Raw genomic sequence first — 20,711 nt, 5'->3', positions numbered from 1 at the left:
TTATGACTTTTGTAGGCCCTGAGCACTTTTGCCTTGTGCTTGTGGATCTACATATATAATAAATATTTTACAACTACATTGGTATAGAGATGAATGTATTAATATTATATAGCAAAACATTTTCTTTGACCTAAAAGTTTATTTTTCTTTCTGATTTTAAAAGAACTTAAAACATTATTGTGGGCCCCTAAAAGTATTATGAGCCCTGGGCACTCTGCCTAACAGATAAGACCACTCTGCCTCAGTCCCCCAAAATGGAGTTCAAACTCCCTCTTGGCATTCAAATCTTCCATAAGCTGGTTCTGTCCTGGATAAGTGAGATTTCATTGGAAAAGTGTATGGCAATTTACAGATGGAGCTGGGTGCAAATCCTTGTTCTGCAATTTACTAATGATATGATGCCATTGGGCGTATCATTTGATTTCTCAGATCCTCAGTCTCTTCTGCAAAATAAGGGTGATGATATCTATCTCACAAGGGCCCTTGTAAAATTAAATAAGATAATATATGCAAAATGTTTGGCATACAAAAATTTAATATATGGGAATGGTTATTACAAGATAATCTAATATAAAGTAATATAGATATCTCTTCCAGCCATATAGGTCTATTGCTGTGTTCTTTAGTTCTAATACATCATTTGTGGTCACAATTGAACATCTCTGGAATCAGGAAATTTGCCTGTGCCAAATGAGAAGCTGTGAACCAATTGTCCTTACTTGTGCAGCAATGGACTGAGGCCTGACTAGGAAGTTTCTGTATATCCAGTTGTCACCTGAATTGAAACCTTAATGCATAGCTAATGCTTATGGAACTTAAGTGCCAGGTGACTTATGTTCCAGGAAATGTCCTAAGAATCATGCTTAGTTACTTATTTAATCCCTACAACAACCCCATGAAATTGGTGCTATATTCACTTATTTTATGAATGAGAAAACTGAATGTCATACAGGTCTAAAGTCATATAGGAAAAATTGGTAGTGCTGGGACTTGAACTCAAGCATATGTCACTTCAGAGCTCTCATTCCTAAACACCACTCCATACTTCGTCCCTTATATGCACTTGTAGCAGTTTAAATGTAGATTCCTAATTGCTGCTTAAGTCTATGTCAAAGACATTACAATTTTATGCAGCATTAAAGATAAACCCTTGTGAATGCAGAGTACCTGTCACATGCTAAGCAATGCAATTAAAGTAGAAATTGTCAATTCTTGTGATAAGTCACAGAATTTTCAAAGTCAGGAGAGACTCTGTGACCCATTGCATCATAAAGAAGGACTATCCATTGGATGCCAAACATCTGTCAGGATTTCTAGTTAACTTTTTTTAAATGCTGTTCATATGAAGAGATGTATACACAAAATAGTCATTGCAGCACTGTTTATAATAGGAAAATCCTAGAGACAAAGTATTACTAGAAAGCTGTTATAATAAATTTTAGTACACACGTACTGTGGAATATATGCAGTGCAGCAATTAAAGGAAATGAGGTACATGTATATGTCTTGATATGAACAATATCTAAGAAATGCTTCAAGTAAAAAATACAAGATGCAGAAAACTAAATAGTATGCCAACATTAGTTAAACTAAAAGGAAATAGACATGTGTTGGTGTGACTGAACATTGAGAGGGATTTTTCCTATTGTCTTGAAACTGCTGCTGAGGCCCAAATCTGATAAAAAATAAAAAAAAATCCATAGGAGCCTGTTCTGAATTTAAAGAATTGCCAGTGGTTGGAACCAGCTCTATTACATCAGGGCATTTGAAAAGCCATTATTGTTCTACCAGCCCTTCCACCAACCCCGCCTCCCTACCTATTCCCCATTTCCACCTCTCTCCCCACAGACAAACCATCACCACTACATGGAAAGAAAGAATGGGAGATGGGCGGGAAGTCAGCTTTTAGGGAAAATGAGTGTTCTGTAAAGACCCATCCTTTCCTCTTCTTTCATGAGAATCACTAGTGAACATTGGGCATGCCTGCAGAAGAAGAGACTGGCAACCCCCCTCCATTCCACTCCAACCCCCCCGCCATATATGTTTATGCAGCAGGCTCACTGATCTGCTCTGCCCCATTGTTTCCTAAGGAAAACACAAATGGAGAGAGACCACATGGCAGGGGCTCTGGATGGCATGGTGCGTGGCTTTAGTTGGAGAGGGTCTAAAACTGCCCCCACCATGTTCACGTATACCTTGACTTCCCAGTCCTAGATTGGAGAACAGCAAAGAACTGTTCCAGCTGGAAGTCAGCTGGAAGATGCAGCAAATATATGAGGAGTCATCCATTCCTAGGGGAGATTCACGAGATCACTCCAGGTACTGATACTTTGCCATATCCACCTGTTCTTGTTTCATTTCTACTTGTTGATATTTTATAACTTTTGTTATTCTATTCTTTATCTTTTTCCAGAGCTTAAGTCATTTTCAGATCTCTCTATTGTGTTTATTTAAGCCAAATTAATTCATCTCCTTATTAGTTTTATAGGCTTAATTATTTTGTTAATCTTCCTCATATATTTTAGAATTTTGGTTCAGAGGCATTTGTTGGATTGTAGACTGTTTTTCTCTTTCTCTCTCTACACTTACCCCTTTTTGTGTAGTGGTTTTGGACTTGCCACCAATCCAGAGCCAGATATTAAAATATCGGTGTCCCAATTTTTACAGTAATATAAAAAGATACAGTTTGTACTCTGAAATTTATTACTATGTGCATGTGCTATCTAATTTTTAAAAACAAAAATATTTTTAGATGTAGTTGATTGACTTTGATACATAATTCAATTAAGTAGAAGCAAATACTTTAAAAAATACTGGTTTAATAAAAAAGAAAAGGTCATTGCTATACTTCAAAATTTAGCAGGCTTACCAAGAAGTCAAAATCAAATTCATGGGAGTCTTTAGTCTCTGAATATGAAAAAGGACTAGATTCAAATCCTTTAGAAGTGATATATAAATGTAAGGATACCTACATGCTATATTCCATTATAAAAGAAATTTGGTGGCCATTAAAATAGCCCCTCTCGCCTGGCTGGCATGGCTCAGTGATTGTCAACCTATGAACCAGGAGGTCATAGTTCAATTTCCGGTTAGGGCACATGCCCGGGTTGTGGGCTCCATCCCCAGTGTGGGGGGTGCAGGAGTTAGCTGATCAATGATTCTCTCTCATCATTGATGTTTCTATCTCTCTCCCTCTCTCTTCCTCTCTGAAATAAATAAAAACATATTTTTTAAAAATAGCCCCTCCCCACAGCCATGTACCTTATGCTGACCGCCCCCTTTCCCATTATAATCCTCTGGAGTCAAACTTATGGGGGTGTGACCTTCTAAAATTGATCCATAAGAACAACAAAAATCACATAAGGTGAAAAGTGTTCTTGAACATTTCTCAGAAGAGCTTGGCTCTGGAGACTGATTTATTATCTCCTAACTTTCCTTTGGTGTTTAATCTGATAGCCCTCTCTTGGCTGACTACCAGAAGAAGTGGGTGGTTTAGATTTAAAGGCCATGTTACATGAAAAAATATGCATCTTTGAACTTTGGAACCATACTCAGTATGGCTAATGACCATGTCATGAAATCCACATGAAAACTAAGATCCACTAAGAGTATGGCAGATTCAACTCTTTATCACATCTTACTCCAAGGCATGCACTTACTTAGAATAAGGGAGGGCAGAACAATATTTAAATTTTCTCTATTGGTTTGTTGACCTTATACATTTAGTTGAAATAATATAAGTTAAAAATGTGTGATGTGACACACCGTATTCAACGTGATGACTCTCACCATGGCACAAACATGGTAGGTACTGTCAAGAACTGAGATCTTACCCTAGTTGCAAGCTAACAACTTAGCCTAATGCAGTTTCATGGATAGAGGCAGAAGACATGAGATTTCTTGGGTCGGAGACAAAGGACTTCATTTTTCGTAGCACTGCCTATAACACGAGCATCAGCATATTTGCATCAGCTCCTGGATGTCTGAACACTTTGTTACAGGAGAGGAACCCTGAGCTTAGTGAAACCAAATATTTTATAGTGAAGAGTAAGCATTTCTGTCCTTAGCTCTGGAGGGAAACTATCTTTGAAGGCTTTTTGTTCTACAAACATCCTTGAAAAGATAGTTTAGGACAAATGACAGTCAGAGCCCCTCTGCTCTCAAGATGTACAGAAACACAAGAGACCCACGGAGGGGACAAGATTTTATTGTGCTGTATCTATATATATTGTAAAAGGCTAATGACCATCGGACCAGCGCCTGGCTGGTACCTATGAGGCGCACTGACCACTAGGGGGCAGACACTCAACGCCAGAGCTGCCGAGCTGCGAGCTGCAGTGACTTGGCAGTGGTGATTCTCTGGTGATGCATCCCGGAACCAGAGAGGAGGGAGCCTCCTGATTCCTCGCGATTCCACCTTCGGCCATGGGTTATGTTGTTGCTGGGGCACTGTTGGCCCTGAGTCTGGTTTACTTCACACTTGTGTTTGCGTTCTACACCCTATACAACAGCAACTTTGCAGAGTGCCCTCTCACACTCTGGGACCCCTTGGGGGATGTCGGAGAGCCGGTTTTGGCCTGATCCCCGCAGGCCAGGCCAAGAACCCCACCTGCCTGAGGGACCCCGTTCACTCTGCAGATGCCCTTCGAGGCGCCGCCCCAGGTGCTGCCAGCCAGGAAGGGACTGAGGGAGATTAGCTCCCATCTTGCCCAGTCCTGCCCCCGCAGGTCACCTTCTAATTAATTTCCTTTCAATGTGCATGAATCCATGCACCGGGTCACTAGTTGTATTATATTTGGAGGAAGGGGATGATAAGTAAATGGCTTGCTATAGAGGAAAGAATATGGTTTTGAGCCCTAGCCGGTTTGGTTCAGTGGATAGAGCATCGGCCTGCAGATCAAAGGGTCCCGGGTTCCATTAGATTCTGGTCAAGGGCATGTACCTTGGTTGCAGGGGCATGTACCTTGGTTGTAGGCTCCTCCCGGGCCCGAGCACTGGTCGGGGGATGCAGGAGGCAACCAATCGATGTGTTTCTCTCATATCAATATTTCTCTCTGACTTTCCCTGTCTCTTCCACTCTCTCTAAAAATCAATGGAAAAATATCCTCGGATGAGGATAACTAACTAAATAAATAAATCAGTTTGGAGAAGAGGCTTTTAGACTGATAGCTAATAGTGGACCCCAGAACCAGGCTGCAAAGACTAGGGTAGGCACCCTGCTGTAGGGGTGTGGAGCCACAGAAGCAGCCCCCTCCCAGTAAGAAGGACAGTGCTGAGTTGAGCATGACCAGGTATTCTTAGGTTTACGCAACAGATCAGTCCTTCCTCTACCCAGAATGTGCTCATAAAAGGAAAGAAAACTTCCTCATTCAAACAAGAACTAGGAAAAAGGGATTCATCCCCCTCTTCCATTCATAGTGAGCAAAGAGTGAGGTTTAGAAATAGCCGAGAAAACAACTATAACACAGCCCACAGATATAAGAAGGACTCAAGTTGCCAAGTCAGAAACTACCCAACTTTATAGTTAGATTGAGTCCCAGCTTTGCCTCTTAGTATCTGGAAGGTTTTAGGTAAGTCCTGTAAACTCTCTAATTCTTTACTTGTTGCCTCTAAAATGAGGAAATATCTAATTCCTTGGGTAGTTGTGAAGAGAAAATGAGGCAAAGCATGAAAAGCTCTTAGCAGAGTCCCTGGAAGTAAATAAGCCCTCTGGAAACAGTAGCTGTGATGATTATTTCTGAGAACCAATCAATAGCTCCTGAAGCAGTTGCTATCATGGTATTCAACAGAGATCAGAAGGGTTTCTGCAAAATAATAAAACAATTGGGAAGAGAGGGAGGAGAGGGGGAGAATGGGAAACAGGCTTCTGCAGGCTTAGCTGGTTTGAAAGATTGACTGGAATACTGTCCAGGGTAAATTGGGCTGGCCCTTCCCTTTCCCCTACCCACCATGCCATGAGAAAGACACACTCGCATGCGCATGCGCATGCGTGCGCGTGCGTGTGCACACACACACACACACACACACACACACACACACACCATAGACCAATCAATATCCAGAGTATGGCATTACTACTCCTTGTTTCCTGGAGAGGATATTGCCTTTATAGAGGTATTCGTTAGGAGAGGCTAGATTTTGCTGTGTAACAAATGACCCCAAAGTCTCAGTGGCTTACAACCACAAAGGTTTACTTCTTACTCAACTCTATCTCCATGATGGGTCAACTATGTCTCTATTCTAGGACCCACACTGATGAAGCACTCTTTCTCTCTCTGTGAACAATTGCCAGATTTTGTGGCAGAAGGAAAAGAGACATGGTGAACACCATGCTGGGTCTTCAGCTTCTATTCCAACGTGAACACACATCACTTGTGCTAATATTCCATTGGCCAAAGCAAGTCTTATAGCCTCACGTCAGCAGAATTGGGGCACATAATTCTCTTCTGGGGAGGTGAAATAGGTAAAGAGTAATCCAGTCTACCACAGTGGACTCCCTCCCCATCCAGACACACTCACTTCCAAAGGGCCTGCCAGCCACGGAGAGCTGTTTATTAGCTGACTGACCCTGAGCCTTCTCTGAGCCTCAGCTTTATACTCTGTGAAATGGAGATAGTAGTACTTGTCCTGTGAGCTTCACAGAGAAGGAATAAGTATAATGCAGATGAGATCACAGGTCTGAATATGGTTTGTAAATGTAAAGTATTACACTCCCATGAGGGGGTCTCATTACTAGTGTGACTTCATGAGAAGATATAATAAAGGGTTGTTCTTTTTTTGTGTGTGTGTGTGTTTTAAATATATTGTATTGATTTTTTACAGAGAGGAAGGGAGAGGGAGAGAGAGTTAGAAACATCGATGAGAGAGAAACACCGATCAGCTGCCTCCTGCACACCTCCTACTGGGGATGTGCCCACAACCAAGGTACGTGACCTTGACCGGAATCGAACCTGGGACCTTTCGGTCCGCAGGCCGACACTCTATCCACTGAGCCAAACCTGTTAGGGCAATAAAGATTTTTATAGAGTACTTCTCCCTCTCTCTGCCCACAGAAAGGATTTGTTGAGCTTATTAGCACATAACCCAGTACCATATTCAGCACTTTACTTCATTCAGTCTTCACAATTACATGGCAAAATAGGGAGTGTTATTAATTCCGCGTCACAGATGTGATAACAAGTTAAAGTTGCTTGCTCAAGGTCACATAGCTAGAGAATGGTAGACTCAAATCCAGGGCCATATGCTTTGGAGTTGCAACTGCTAATTTTAAAACAAAATAAAAAGAGATGTTCTAAATAAAATAGAAAGACTAGCTAATGTTTAAAAAATAAGTCTTACAGTGTCTTCAAACCTTAAGTGATCTGGCTCACACTGTAGATACTTTAGCCCTGCGTAAGTTGATGATGACATTTTGGTGGCCTGGTATTTTAAATAAATGCTTCCAGGTATAAATGTTGCTAATGAATTGAGGATGAGAATGGAATAGAAATGGGGTAAATAAAGTACTGAATTGAGAATGAGGGCTTGACTCAACTCATCTGAAACCAGTTGTGTGACCTTGGGTAGGTCACCTCCCCTCTCTGGGCCTCATTTTTCTGATCTGTAATGTGGAGAGGTTATATGATCTCAGAGAGCAATCCAGTCCAATGATTTTCAGATGAAGGGACTGCAGAGTCTACCAGGGAGATTCTATTCCCCATCAATCCTCTTCCAATGTCCTCCCCCTCGAAGAACAACCACATAGCACTTAATTTCTTGAAGGGTTTTATGGATGGGACTCCTGTTCAAAAACTTTAAAATCAGCTGGATAAGGGAATCTTTAGGTTCTCTCCACTCCTAGGGTCTTTAATGTTTTTTGTTTTCTGATAAGAAAGCTGTGAGATCCACCCAGGAGAGGCCATTTAGTAGTCACACATCACAGTGAACAGGGCATTCACTCATTAGACATCAGCAATTCACTCATCACTGACCAATGACTATGCTTGAACTTGGGCTTCTCTCTCCTGTCCACTGGAGCTCCTCAGTACTCCCTCCCTGTTTTTGTCCTCAGGCCCTCATACTGGCAGCCAGGAAGGGTCAGTGGACATCTATAAAACGGGAATGGTGGCCCTTAGTTTATTGGATTGTTGTGAAGGTTAGAGATTTATAATATCCCACTTCACTGAAGCCCCTAACCCTCATTTTCATCCCTCTGCTCTCCTGCCAGGGTTTCAGCTACCTCCTGGAGGAGGCCTCTACAGCCTTCAAGGCTGATTCTGAACATTGTTCCTGGTTTCTCTGAGGGGGAGGGGAGAGGGAGAATTTTCCCTCTTAGTTCATCTAGTCAAGTAGTCAAATTTACATTAGACAACTTAACAGGATAAAATAACCAAATTTAATTACATATGTACATATGGGGGTTCCATAAGAATTAGGGCCCCAAGACAAATTAGGCACTTGAGGCTAACTGTCATCTTGAGCTAAGGAGAAAGGGGGTTGTGGTTTGGGACTTCAAAGGGAGGAAGGCAATTCACACGGAGATGAAAACAAATGTTTGGTAGATAAATGTCTGCTGGGCTAGCTTTAATGATGGGACACACAGAGGGCTTTGATAAAAGGGGCCTTACTAGATTCCTCCTTGTCTATCACACTTTAGTTCATATTAAACTGTAGTTCTCTATGATGATAGCTTCCTTCCTGGGGCAGATCCTCTATCTAAAATCTTGTAGGCTGAGAGGGGGCGGTCAACGGTGTTTCCCAAGTCTTTTCTTTCTTAAAAATAACCAGCTTAAAATAATAAATATCCCCCAAAGGCATATTTTGGGGTGGCAAAACCTCAGGGCTATCTCCTTCCTTTGATGCCTAAGTACAGATGAGGATTTAAATATTTTAGGGTCCCCAGAACATAGTATCTGTGAGACAAATGAAACTTTTGAGAGCAGATAGAAATAATTTTAATGAATTATTATGCTTAAAAGTCTTTATCTCTCATCTTTGGTCTTGCCAAAGATCCTTTTCCCCTCCATATATTAAAGAGAAAGTTAAGGAGCAAAGGTAGTGTGAAGGAAGAAGAATTCTTTCTTGCCTTATATTTATTCTGGATGTTACAGGTTTAATGTCTGGTGTCTCCCACCCTGAGCTAAGGAGGAAAGGTGTCATTTGTGTTGGGTTCACTGCTTTATACCTGGTATGAGATGTAAAAACAGAAACAAACAAACAAACAAACAAACAAAAAACGTATTTCATCAATAAATGAACACAAGGTAGCTGGGCTTCACTGAGAACTGACAATAGCTGGGGTCAGTGGTTTTCAAAACTGAGAAAACCACTTCCTGCTTCCTGGTTCATCTAGTCTGGAATCAAAATGAAAAAACTGGCAGAGCCGAGCATTTCTGATGTGCTCCACAAGGGGGTGTAATAGGCCCACACCGGGCCAGCTCCACAGCAGAAGTCCTGGCCCTGGTCATTGGTCCCATAGTGTTGCTCACGCAAATCTGGTTCCACAGCACTATTTCCTCAGTCCATTTTTTAGTTCCTCTCTTTTCCTGACCCAGGAAGAAGTAGAGAAGCTTTTGAAGTCAGGTGGGCTTGGATTAAAATCCTGGGTTCTGTCATTTGCTGAGATATTGGCACATGAGTTAGCATTTTGAGCTATTGTATTAATAAATGGTAACTTACTCCCAAAGCCAGGGAATCACAGAATTATAGACTCTTGTTGCAAGAAAGGACTTTCAAGATCGTCCAGTAGAGCCCCCACATTTCACAGATGAGGGACACTGAAGTCTCTGAGCACTTGAGCTTGTGCTCTCAGCTACACACAGCTGCCTTCTTAGAAATGCATAGACAAAAGAGCATTCCCAATGAATGAATGAATGAATGAATGAAAAGATAAGTCCTTTAACCAACAAGCATGTGCCTTCTTTTAGAGAAGGACTTTGCATCCAGAAAAAACACAGGCTGCTGTGTTTATCATCCAGCTTTAGCAGTGACTAACTTGAGTAAGTTACTTCTTTTCCTTCAGTTTCCTCATCTCAATGGGGAAAAGCGTAGAAATCAGGGATAGTAACAGTACCTACCTCAAAGGGTGTTGTGAGGATCCAATGAGCTCATACATGAAGTGCTCAGCTCAGTGCCTGACACCTAGGAGGCAAGGTATAGATGTTGGTTCTTATCTAGGTCACGTAACCTTTCCAAGCTTGTGCTCACATCTATAGAGTGATTTTACATATCATTGTGGATGGCACAATCTCAGCAAAGAAACTTGCTCATGGTAATGATATAAAATAAAATCTATATATATAAAACCCTAATATGCAAATAGACCAAACAGCAGAATAACTGAACAACTGGTCGCTATGACATGTGCTAACCACCAGGGGGTGCATGCAGAACATGGTGGGCGGTGGGGGGGGAGGGGGAGGGCGCTCCAGACCAAAGTGGGGTGCCAGTCGCTATCATCAGGGCGAGCCTCTGGTGGTTACTGAAAATTCTTTGCTCCCGTGTGCCACGGTCCCACCTGCTGCAGGCGCCGGCCCCAATCTCTTGGCCTCTTGGCACTGTCAGCGGGTGTGAGCAGCGGCTGCCAGTCTTGATCGCCCCTCAGGGCTTCTCCACCTGCCCCTGCTCCTGAGGGGTGTTTGCGGCCAGCAGCTGCCACTCGCACCCCCTGACAGCACCAGAGCTGCGGCTTGCACCGCACACTGGTCCCGATTGCTCAGTGCTGTCAGCAGGTGTGAGCAGCAGCTGCTGGTCCTGATCACCCCTGAGGGCTTGTCCACCTCCCCCTGCTCCTGAGGGGCGATCGGGGCAGCAGCCACTGCTCGCACATGCTGATGGCAGCAGCCCCGCTTGCACCCGCTGCTGGCGCCAGCCACAATGGTTTCACACCATCAGTGGGTGCAAGCAGGGCTGGTGCCTTAAGCAGGTGAGAGCAGCAGTGGCAGGAGTGGGCTGCCAGCAGACAGGGGACCAAGAGGCCATGGCAGGAGGGGCCGGGCGGGGGTGCAGAGGATGGGCCAAGACCCACCCTGTGCGGCCCACAGTTCCTTTCAAGGGGCATGAATTCATGCACTGGGCCCCTTGTGTATAATAAGTGTTACTGTATCCTTTTCCATGAGGTAAAGAAAGCTCTTCACAACCTCCCACCCCTCTTTGCTACTGCAATAGTTGAGATCTTATGTCTTTTCTCTCCTGTACTACTGCAAAGGAGTCTGCACCTTGGGAGGAAATGAGCAATACCATGTGGCTGGAGACTCAGCTCCAAGGGGTGCCCTTGCTGGGCTCCAGCCAATTGCTGCTAGGAAGGCATATAGGTTCCTTGTATTAGTTTCCAACAGTTGCTGTAACAAAGTACCACAAACTTGGTAGATCAAAACAACAGAAATGTATTCTCCCATGGTTCTAGAAGTTAGAAATATGAAATCAAGTGTGGACAGGGCCCTGTACCCTCTGATGTTGGGGAGAATCCTTCCTTGCCTCTTCTACCTTCTGCTGGTGGCCATCAATCTGTGTTCCTTGGTTTACAGCTTCATCATTGCAGTCCCTGCCTCTATCATCAGCCACATGGCATCCTCCCTCTTGTATGTTCTTGTCCCTTCTCTTATTTTTTATTTTTTTAAATAAATCTTTATTCAGATTATTACAATTGTTTCTCCTTTTTCCCCCCATAGCTCCCCTCCACCCGGTTCCCACCCCACCTTCTGCCCTTACCTCCGCCCCCCCCCACTGTCCTCATCCATAGGTGTACGATTTTTGTCCAGTCTCTTCCTGAACCCCCCATACCCCTTTCCCCCTGAGAATTATCAGTCCACTCCCTTTCTATGCCCCTGATTCTATTATATTCACCAGATTATTCTGTTCCTCAGGTTTTTAATTCACTTGATTTTTAGGTTCACTTGTTGATGGATATGTATTTGTTGTTCATAATTTTTATCTTTACTTTTTTCTTCTTCCTCTTCCTTAAGAATACCTTTCAGCATTTCATATAATACTGGTTTGGTGGTGATGAACTCCTTTAGCTTTTTCTTATCTGTGAAGCTCTTTATCTGCCCTTCAATTCTGAATGATAGCTTTGCTGGGTAGAGTAATCTTGGTTGTAGATTCTTGCTATTCATCACTTTGAAAATTTCTTGCCACTCCCGTCTGGCCTGCATAGTTTCTGTTGAGAAATCAGCTGACAATCATATGGGTGCTCCCTTGTAGGTAATTAACTGTTTTCTCTTGCTGCTTTTAATATTCTCTCTTTGTCTTTTGCTTTTGGCATTTTAATTATGATGTGTCTTGGTGTGGTCCTCTTTGGATTCCTTTTGTTTGGGGTTCTGTGCACTTCCTGGACTTGTAAGTCTATTTCTTTCACCAGGTGGGGGAAGTTTTCAGTCATTATTTCTTCAAATAGGTTTTCAGTATCTTGCTCTCTCTCTTCTTCTGGCACCCCCATAATTCTGATGTTGGTACGCTTGAAGTTGTCCCAGAATCTTCTTACACAATCTTCAACTTTTTGGATTTTTTTTTCTTTTTGCTTTTTCGGTTGAGTGTTTTTTGCTTCTTTGTATTTCAATTCTTTGACTTGATTCTTGTGTTCCTCTAGTCTGTTGTTGGGTCTCTGTATAATATTTTTTATTTCAGTCAGTGTATGTTTAATTTCTAGTTGGTCCTTTTTCATATCTTCGAGGGTCTCGTTATATTTATCAGCCTTTTCTAGGATATTATTGAAAAGCCTTATAACCGTGGTTTTGAATTCTATATCCAGTCGTTTGTTTTCCTCCATTTCTTTCATTTGTGATCTATTTCTTTGACGCCGCATTTTCACTGCTTCCCTGAGTTGGTAGGGTAGATTTGTGTGCTAGGTTTCCTATATGGCCCAGTGGGTCAGCCTCCCCAGTTAACCTGAGGTGGACACTCTTGCTGCACCCCTTTGTGGACTGTGTGTACAGCCTTGTTGTAGTTAAGTCTTGATTGTTGTTGTTATCACTGGGAGGAATTGACCTCCAGGCCAGTTGGCTGTAAGGATCAGCTGTGTCTACGCTGGGAGAAGTTCGGTGCTGGAGACAGCCTTATAGGATTAGACTTGCCAAATTGCAATAGCCTCTGTGCTCAGCTTGGATGGGGTGGAGTCTCAGGGCGGAGCAGACAGCCTTGGCTTCCAGTCAGCCTTGCCCTTGCGCGCACGCGTGCGCCTTCAGACCTCTGCCTTCCCCGGCTCCCGAGTCTCCGCCCGAGAGTCCAGATTCCCCCCACAAGAGCGTGGGTCCCCAGGGGCTCGCCTGGAACTGGGGTTCAGTGCAGTCGGAACTGGGGCTCAGTGCAGTCAGGAGCTTCTGACTCCCTTCCACTAGGGAAAGCCTGTGGCAACCTCCGCAGCCTTTGTGCGCACTGGCATGCGCGCCTCCAGACCCCTGCCCACCGGGGCTCCCCTGGGTCTCCGAGTCTCCGGGTGCCTTTCTCTCTACCTGACCGTCCAGACTCCCCCTGTATGAGCCTGGGTCCACGGGGTTTTGCCCAGGACTGGGGTTCAGTGCAGTCAGAACTGGGGTTCAGTGCGGTTGGGGGCTTCCTTCCCCCTTCCGCCAGAGAAAGTCAGCCAGGCTCTCAGCCGCCCTTCCTCTCTACGTGCACAAAGACCCTTTGCCGTACCTCCAATTCTCTGTGAGCTTTTCTCTTTCCTTCTAGTTGTAGAATTTTCACTCAGCCAACTTTCCTGTGGTTCTGGATGGTGTCCGTTCTGTCTTTTAGTTGTAATTTTGAAATTGTTGTGCGAGGCAGCAGTTTAGGTGCTTACCTATGCCGCCATCTTGGTTTCTCCCCCCTTCTCTTCTTATAAGGACGTTATTGATATAGGATTAATGGCCTATCCTATTCCAGTATTTATATCTTAATTCTCTCTGCAAAGACCCTATTTCCAAATAAGGTTGAATTCACAGGTACCAAGGATTAGGACTTCAGCATTTCATGGGGGAGGAGGTGTTAAGGGGAGGAGCACAAGACAACCCACAACACTTGTTACAAGATTTTTTTTTTAAAGGAAATTTAATGAGCTCTTCCAATTTATTAATATTTTATTTACATATACAATATATTAATAATTATATTGGTTTATTTTGTTGATTACATAAAGTTAATGCATTTATTATTATAAACAATATATTATATGAATTCTAATTCCATTAATAAATGATTAATAAAACAAATTGTTTGAATTAATTTTATAGTCCTATATAATAAAGAGGAAATATGTAAATTGACCATCACTCCAACACACAAGATGGCCGCCCCCATGTGGACACACGATGGCCACCACAAGATGGCCAGCAGGGGAGGGCAGTTGTGGGCATTCAGGCCAGCAAGGGAGGGCATTGGGAGGGACCAGGCCTGAAAGGGAGGGCAGTTGGGGGCAATCAGACCTGCAGGGGAGGGCAGTTGGGGGTGACCAGGCCTGCAGGGGAGGGCAGTTAAGGGTGACCAGGCTGGCAGGGGAGGGCAGTTAGGGGCAACCAGGCCTGGGATCGGGTCTAAATGGGCAGTCAGATATCCCTCGAGGGGTCCCAGATTGGAGAGGGTGCAGGCTGGGCTGAGGCACCCCACCCCCCATGCATGAATTTCGTGCACCGGGCCTCTAGTTTATTGTAATGAATCAAAACATTTCTGTGGACCTGAAAGGCCCTTAGGCCATCACTTTTCAACCCTGGCTTCATGGACTATCAGGGTGGTCTTTCTATAAAGCAAAGATGGTAATGTTATGCCCTCCATGATGGCGAGTAGCTGTCAGCAATAGGTGACAAAAGCATCCTTTTAATGAACACTACCAGCTACATCTCCCCACACTCCCTGGTGGAGCCTGTGCTCAGGTGTAGCTCCCCTGTCTGAACCTGACCTGGAACAGACATTCACTGCCAGGCTTATGAGTTTTCTCCAGAAACAGTCTCCATTTCCCCAACTCTCCACCCCCAACAACCCATCCCCCTGTTTTCTCTGCTACTCACTCCAGGCCCAGTTCAAAAGCCACCTTCCTCCTTCCCACAGGGTTCCATAGTACCTTGCTTCTGCATTTTGCAACACTCTGGTTTTCCGGGTATCACAGTGAGGTTTTACTAGTCACTGCTTCTTAGGAACTTTACCTTGGTTGTTGTATTAGTTTGTCAGGGCTGTGACAAAGATTCTTTGCTTGAACAAACTTTAATCAAGGTTCTTCTGGGGAACTTTGTGCACTTCCTTGTGAAAACGAATTCCAGCAAGAATTCTTCTAAGTCAGTTTAACCCAAACCCTTGACCCTTGATATCTGATCACCCTCAGTATCTAGCCAGGTTCTTCATCCTCTCCTGTTTCTCAAGTGATGTCTGTCTTTAGCAAAAATCCTGTTAGGTCAATTTAGCAAGAACTCCCCCTTACCTATGATGTATTCTTTTAGTAATTTTCCATCCACTGACTTCACCCTGCTCCCTGGCTGTAAATTCCCACTCTCCCATGCTGTATTTAGAGTGGAGCTCCATCTTTCTCCCCCATTTCTCCCTGTGTGTCCTGCATTTCCTCTTTAAAGACACCACTCATATTAGATTAGGTCCACCCACATGACCTTATTTTAGCTGAATTTCCTCTTTAAAGATCCTGTTTCCAAATACAGTCATATTCTGAGATATTGGAAATAGGACTTCAACATGAATTTTGGGTGGTATAATTTAGCCCATAACAGTCATTTCTTTAAAAAATGTTAATAACCCAAGTAATATAGAAACTTGTTATTATTGCCTCCAACAATACAGGTAAATTTAGCTAAAGTCATCCTTTCCCCACCCCACTCCACCCAACTGTTAATACTGCTACCAGAGTGTTTCTAGACTTTGCAAATAATGAACTCACATAAAGATGCAGTTGATTTTTCTTTTACATAAATAACATTATAGTGTCTATACTATTTTGCAAATCCTCCTCCTCATTATTTTAAATGTGTATATTCACCCGCCCTTGCTCAGACCCAGAGTTTAGCTATGGCTAAGTATGTTCAGAGCATTTGTTTAAATATTGAAAAGAATCAAGGCATGGAATATAAATCCACTAATGAGTTTTGTAGCAGTCACCTAATATCACAGGGCCTCATTTTTCTTGAGTGTAAAATGGAGAACAATAATTATAATACTCATCTCCTCCAGTCCTCAAATGATCAATTAGAGATTTTATCCTTGTTCAAAAAGAGACAACGGGCCCAAAATGGAGTCACTTATGCTAAGTCCACGTCACCAAACTGAGACTGAATACTTAGCCTAATTGTAGTTTTGACCTCCCCCAGGAATGTAATCTTAACTGGTCAGTCTGGAATTTCCTGGTCAGCACTAGTGAGATAATTCACCTGGTAGACCCCCTTTATCTTGCCTGAAATAATCCTTTCTTTTGTTTTGAGTTCCTTGTTTCTCCCCCCCCTCACCCCCCCCCCCACACCTTTCTGCCTTTAAAAACCTTTCCTTTTTCTATAGCTCTTTGGAGCTCCTTTCTATTTGCCAAATGGGATGCTGTCTGATTCATGAATCATTGAATAAAGCCAAACAGATCTTTAAATTTACTCAGTTGAATTTTTATTTAACACCCTTCACTATAATACTCAACCCCATTGTCAACAGGAAGTCCAATATATTTTTTCAGTTTCATTTCCTTGATCTTTCTGAGAATCTGGGGAATGTTTCCATTTTCCATAAAACCCATGCTGATGGAAGCTAACATCTATTGACCAGGCCACTCTTCTGAGGGTCTGTCTGCTCTCAGTTCCTCTTTACCCAGACTCCTTTCTCTCAGTTCCCCAAAGCACACCTAATACCAGAAGGTTCAGCTTAAAGTATTTTACCACAGCCTTCCTGATGGTATCATTACCCTCCCCCTCATTATTACCTCTCAGAGAAGCCTGGGGGGTAGGTCCTGTCAGCGTTTCCCTTTAGCAGGTGAGGACTCAGAGGCTCAGTGTTTCCCAAGTTCACTCAGCTAACGGGTGGGAGAGCCAGGCCCAAAGCATTTTCCAGCGTTTGGCTAGTTATCAGTGGTGGAACTACAGCTCATTTAAGCTGTTTCACACAAAAGCATTAAAGTAACTGAACCACATAGTGAGATAGTATTCTATTTTCAGTTATCTTCCATTCCTTCTGATTCAGTGGAGGAAAGCCTCAGGTGTTTCTAATACCCTTTGAAAAGTGCTCTAATGTACCAATCTCCCTTTCTAACACAGAAAGAGCAGGCAACAGTATCTAGCTGGAGTTTAATGACATTGTTTTGTTTTCCTTGTATTTACTTTTATGGGAACAATGTTGGTTTCCCATATAAATGCTCTATAAAATATATATTTAAGTTATTAAAAGTGAGTAGATTTACAGAACAGTATTAAGTCAACAATAGTATGGTTAGTTCATTAAAATGGCAAAAAAACTGAGGTTTGGGGCCTCAAGGCTGGGGAATAGTAATAAGGAGGAACTTAAGACAGGATGCCAGAATCCATTGCCTGGCCTGGCCTCTTCAGTCCCCAGGGGTCACCTCTCTCCTCAGTTCCTGGCAGGGATCCCTAGCTCCCAGAAAAGCCAGTTAACATCTAAATACTCCAGACCCACCAGGAGTGTAGCCTTTCCTTTATGCTGCCTTATTGTCCTAAATTTCTCCATTTCAAGGAGGTGAGGGGTTCCATCTCTCTTTGCATAATAAAAATCACTGGCACTTTTCTCTTAAACAAAAAAAGAGCAGCCAGTTTTCTCCTTAAATGCAATTAAATGACAGGCAGCTTTGCCAAGGTGATCCTTTAGGTCCATTAAAGGCCTGGCAGAGCATTAGGTCCTAAGAGCAGCCTCCCAACAGGGAGGGGTTTGCTCCTCCCTGCTCAGAGAGAAAACTCTTCCTAAAGCATGGCTCTGACCTTGGCCTTGGCGTCTTCTCTTCAAACATGCCAGTTTTTCTTGGGCCAGTCTCCTTGGCTTGGCATTTGAGGCCCTTCACAATCAGTCCAGTAAGGTGAGGTGAAAGCACATTGGGCCAGGACTCTGGATACCGGGGTTCTGGTGCTAGAGTGAGCCCTAATTGTGGTGTGACCTCTGTGGGTTCCGTTTAACCATCAGTAGAAAGATGGGATTGGTTTAGACGAGTCTTTTCTAGAGCTGACATTTTGTGGACTGTGGCTTGAGCCTGAATTAATTGACCAGCTCAAGATCTAAGAGGCTGAAAGATCCAGAGCTGCGGTCCAGCTCTCAGTCTTGATCATACGCAGCCCAGCCACAGGGAGGACTTTGATGCTTTGCCATTTCAAATTGTTTTATGCCTGTGGCATCCCATGTCAGGAAAAAACAGGTCTGCTGGGAATTAAGCTGGCCTCCTGGCTTCCCAGTGGGTCTTCTCATGTAAATAATCAGCCAAAAAGCCCTATAGGTTGAGGAAGCTGCTTGCACTTGATCCTCTTAACACTCCTCCCATCCCAAATGACTGGTTTCAGCAGTTTTCTATCTTGTCTTTTAAAAAGGAAGATAGGTGCTTTTAAAACTTGCCAGAGCCCTAGCTGGTTTGGCTCAGTGGATAGAGCGTTGGCCTGTAGACTGACGGGTTCTGGGTTCGATTCCAGTCAAGAGCACATGCCGGGGTTGCGGGCTCAATCCCCAGAAGGGTGAGTGCAGGAGGCAGCCGATCAATGATTTTCTCTAATCGATGTTTCTATCTCTCCTTCTCTCTTCTGCTCTGATATCAATAAAAAAATATAGTTTTTAAAAAACTTGCTAGAAAACAGATGTTCAGCATAAAATATTTGGACAATATAGAAATGTACGAAGAAGAGTAAAAGTCAACTGAAAATATTATCTACCTACCCCTGTCTGAGTGCTCTTGCATAAACATTTTTGTGTTCATACTCCTAGTCTTTCTCTAAGAAATGCAGGGTGGGGCAAAAATAGGTTTACAGTTGTGAGTACGTGAAACAGAGTTTATTCTTGTGTTATTATTTACTCTTATATTATTTTCCATAGGAACAACTGTAAACCTACTTGTGCACACCTTGTATAAAGACATATCTTATATCAGTGGTCGGCAAACTGCAGCTCGCGAGCCACATGCGGCTCTTTGGCCCCTTGAGTGTGGCTCTTCCACAAAATACCATGGCCTGGGCGAGTCTTTTTTGAAGAAGTGGCATTAGAAGAAGTTTAACTTTAAAAAATTTGGCTCTCAAAAGAAATTTCAATCATTGTACTGTTGATATTTGGCTCTGTTGACTAATGAGTTTGCTGACCACTGTCCTATATAATAAAAAGCTAATATGCAAATCAACCAAATGGCAGAACAACCGGTTGCTATGATGCGCACTGACCACCAGGGGGCAGACACTCAATGCAGGAACTGCCCCCTGGTGGTCAGTGTGCTTCCACAGGGGGAGTGCCCCTCAGCCAGAAGCCAGGCTCACAGCTGGTGAGCCTCTCCCACCTCCACGGCAGCGCTAAGGATGTCCGACTGCCTTCTGCTCTCGGCCTGCAAGAGGGTGCAGGCTGGGCTGAAGGACTGCCCCCCCCAAGTGCACGAATGTTGTGCACTGGGCCTCTAGTATCTTTATAATGAAGATAGGACCATACTACAAATACTATTACAATTTTTTAAAAGTTCAAATTGTGACATGGAAATACAAAGTGAATATTTGTCAAAGTTTTATTAACTTAGTAATTAATGAATTGTCAACTGGAAAATAATATTTACTAGATGTTTTGTCACCAAAAAGGATTTATTCTGGAAAAAGAAGGGGTTGCAACCCAGTGTATGCAGATAGGGCTAGCCATGTACCTACTCACTCTGGCTTTCAGGCCTAGGTGGAGGGGTAGCCATAGAAGGGAAAAGAAAGTTAAGGAAAGAGGAAGTTAGAATCATAGAGCTTTATTATAAACAGAGTTCTTCTTGTAGGGCCTGTAGGGTTCTCAAGATTCCAATTCCCATAGAGCCATGGTCAGCAAACTGTGGCTCGCGAGCCACATGTGGCTCTTTGGCCCCTTGAGCGTGGCTCTTCCACAAAATACCATGGCCTGGGCGAGTCTATTTTGAAGAAGTGGCGTTAGCAGAAGTTTAAGTTTAAAAAATTTGTCTCTCAAAAGAAATTTCAATCGTTGTACTGTTGATATTTGGCTCTGTTGACTAATGAGTTTGCCGACCACTGCCATAGAGTGTGAGAACTTCCATAGCCCTAGGTCCTCCCATTGGTCTTCTGCAGAATGAACCAGTCAATATAGTAAAACCGGTTCAAAGGAGAATCTGATTAACATACACACAGAGATACATACACATAATCAAGATTGCAGAAATACATTTTCTAATAGATGTAAAATTGGTAACTATCTTTAGCACAATAAACTGATGTTTAGAATAATCTCTTAAATTGTACATTTACAGACAAAATCAATTTCTATTTCTATGAGAAAGAATAATTTGCATTATTATCATTTTTCTACAGTTTATAGGGTTGTGAAATAGCCAAGTCAAAGACAGTGAAAGACACACCCTAGCTGGTTTGGCTCAGTGGATAGAGCATTGGCCTGCAGACTGAGAGGTCCTGGGTTCGATTCTGGTCCAGGGCACATGCCCGGGTTTCGGGCTCAATCCCCAGTGGGGGGCATATAGGAGGCGGCTGATCAGTGATTCTCTCTCATCATTGATGTTTCTCTCTCTCTCTCTCTCCCTTCCTCTCTGAAGTCAATAAAAATATATTTTTTAAAAGATAGTGAAAAACTCAGGCCCCTAGAGAAGCAGG

The sequence above is a fragment of the Plecotus auritus genome, assembly GCF_963455305.1.
Source record: "Plecotus auritus genome assembly, chromosome: 5".
Classification (NCBI taxonomy): domain Eukaryota; kingdom Metazoa; phylum Chordata; class Mammalia; order Chiroptera; family Vespertilionidae; genus Plecotus; species Plecotus auritus.
This window is presented reverse-complemented; position numbering follows the sequence as displayed.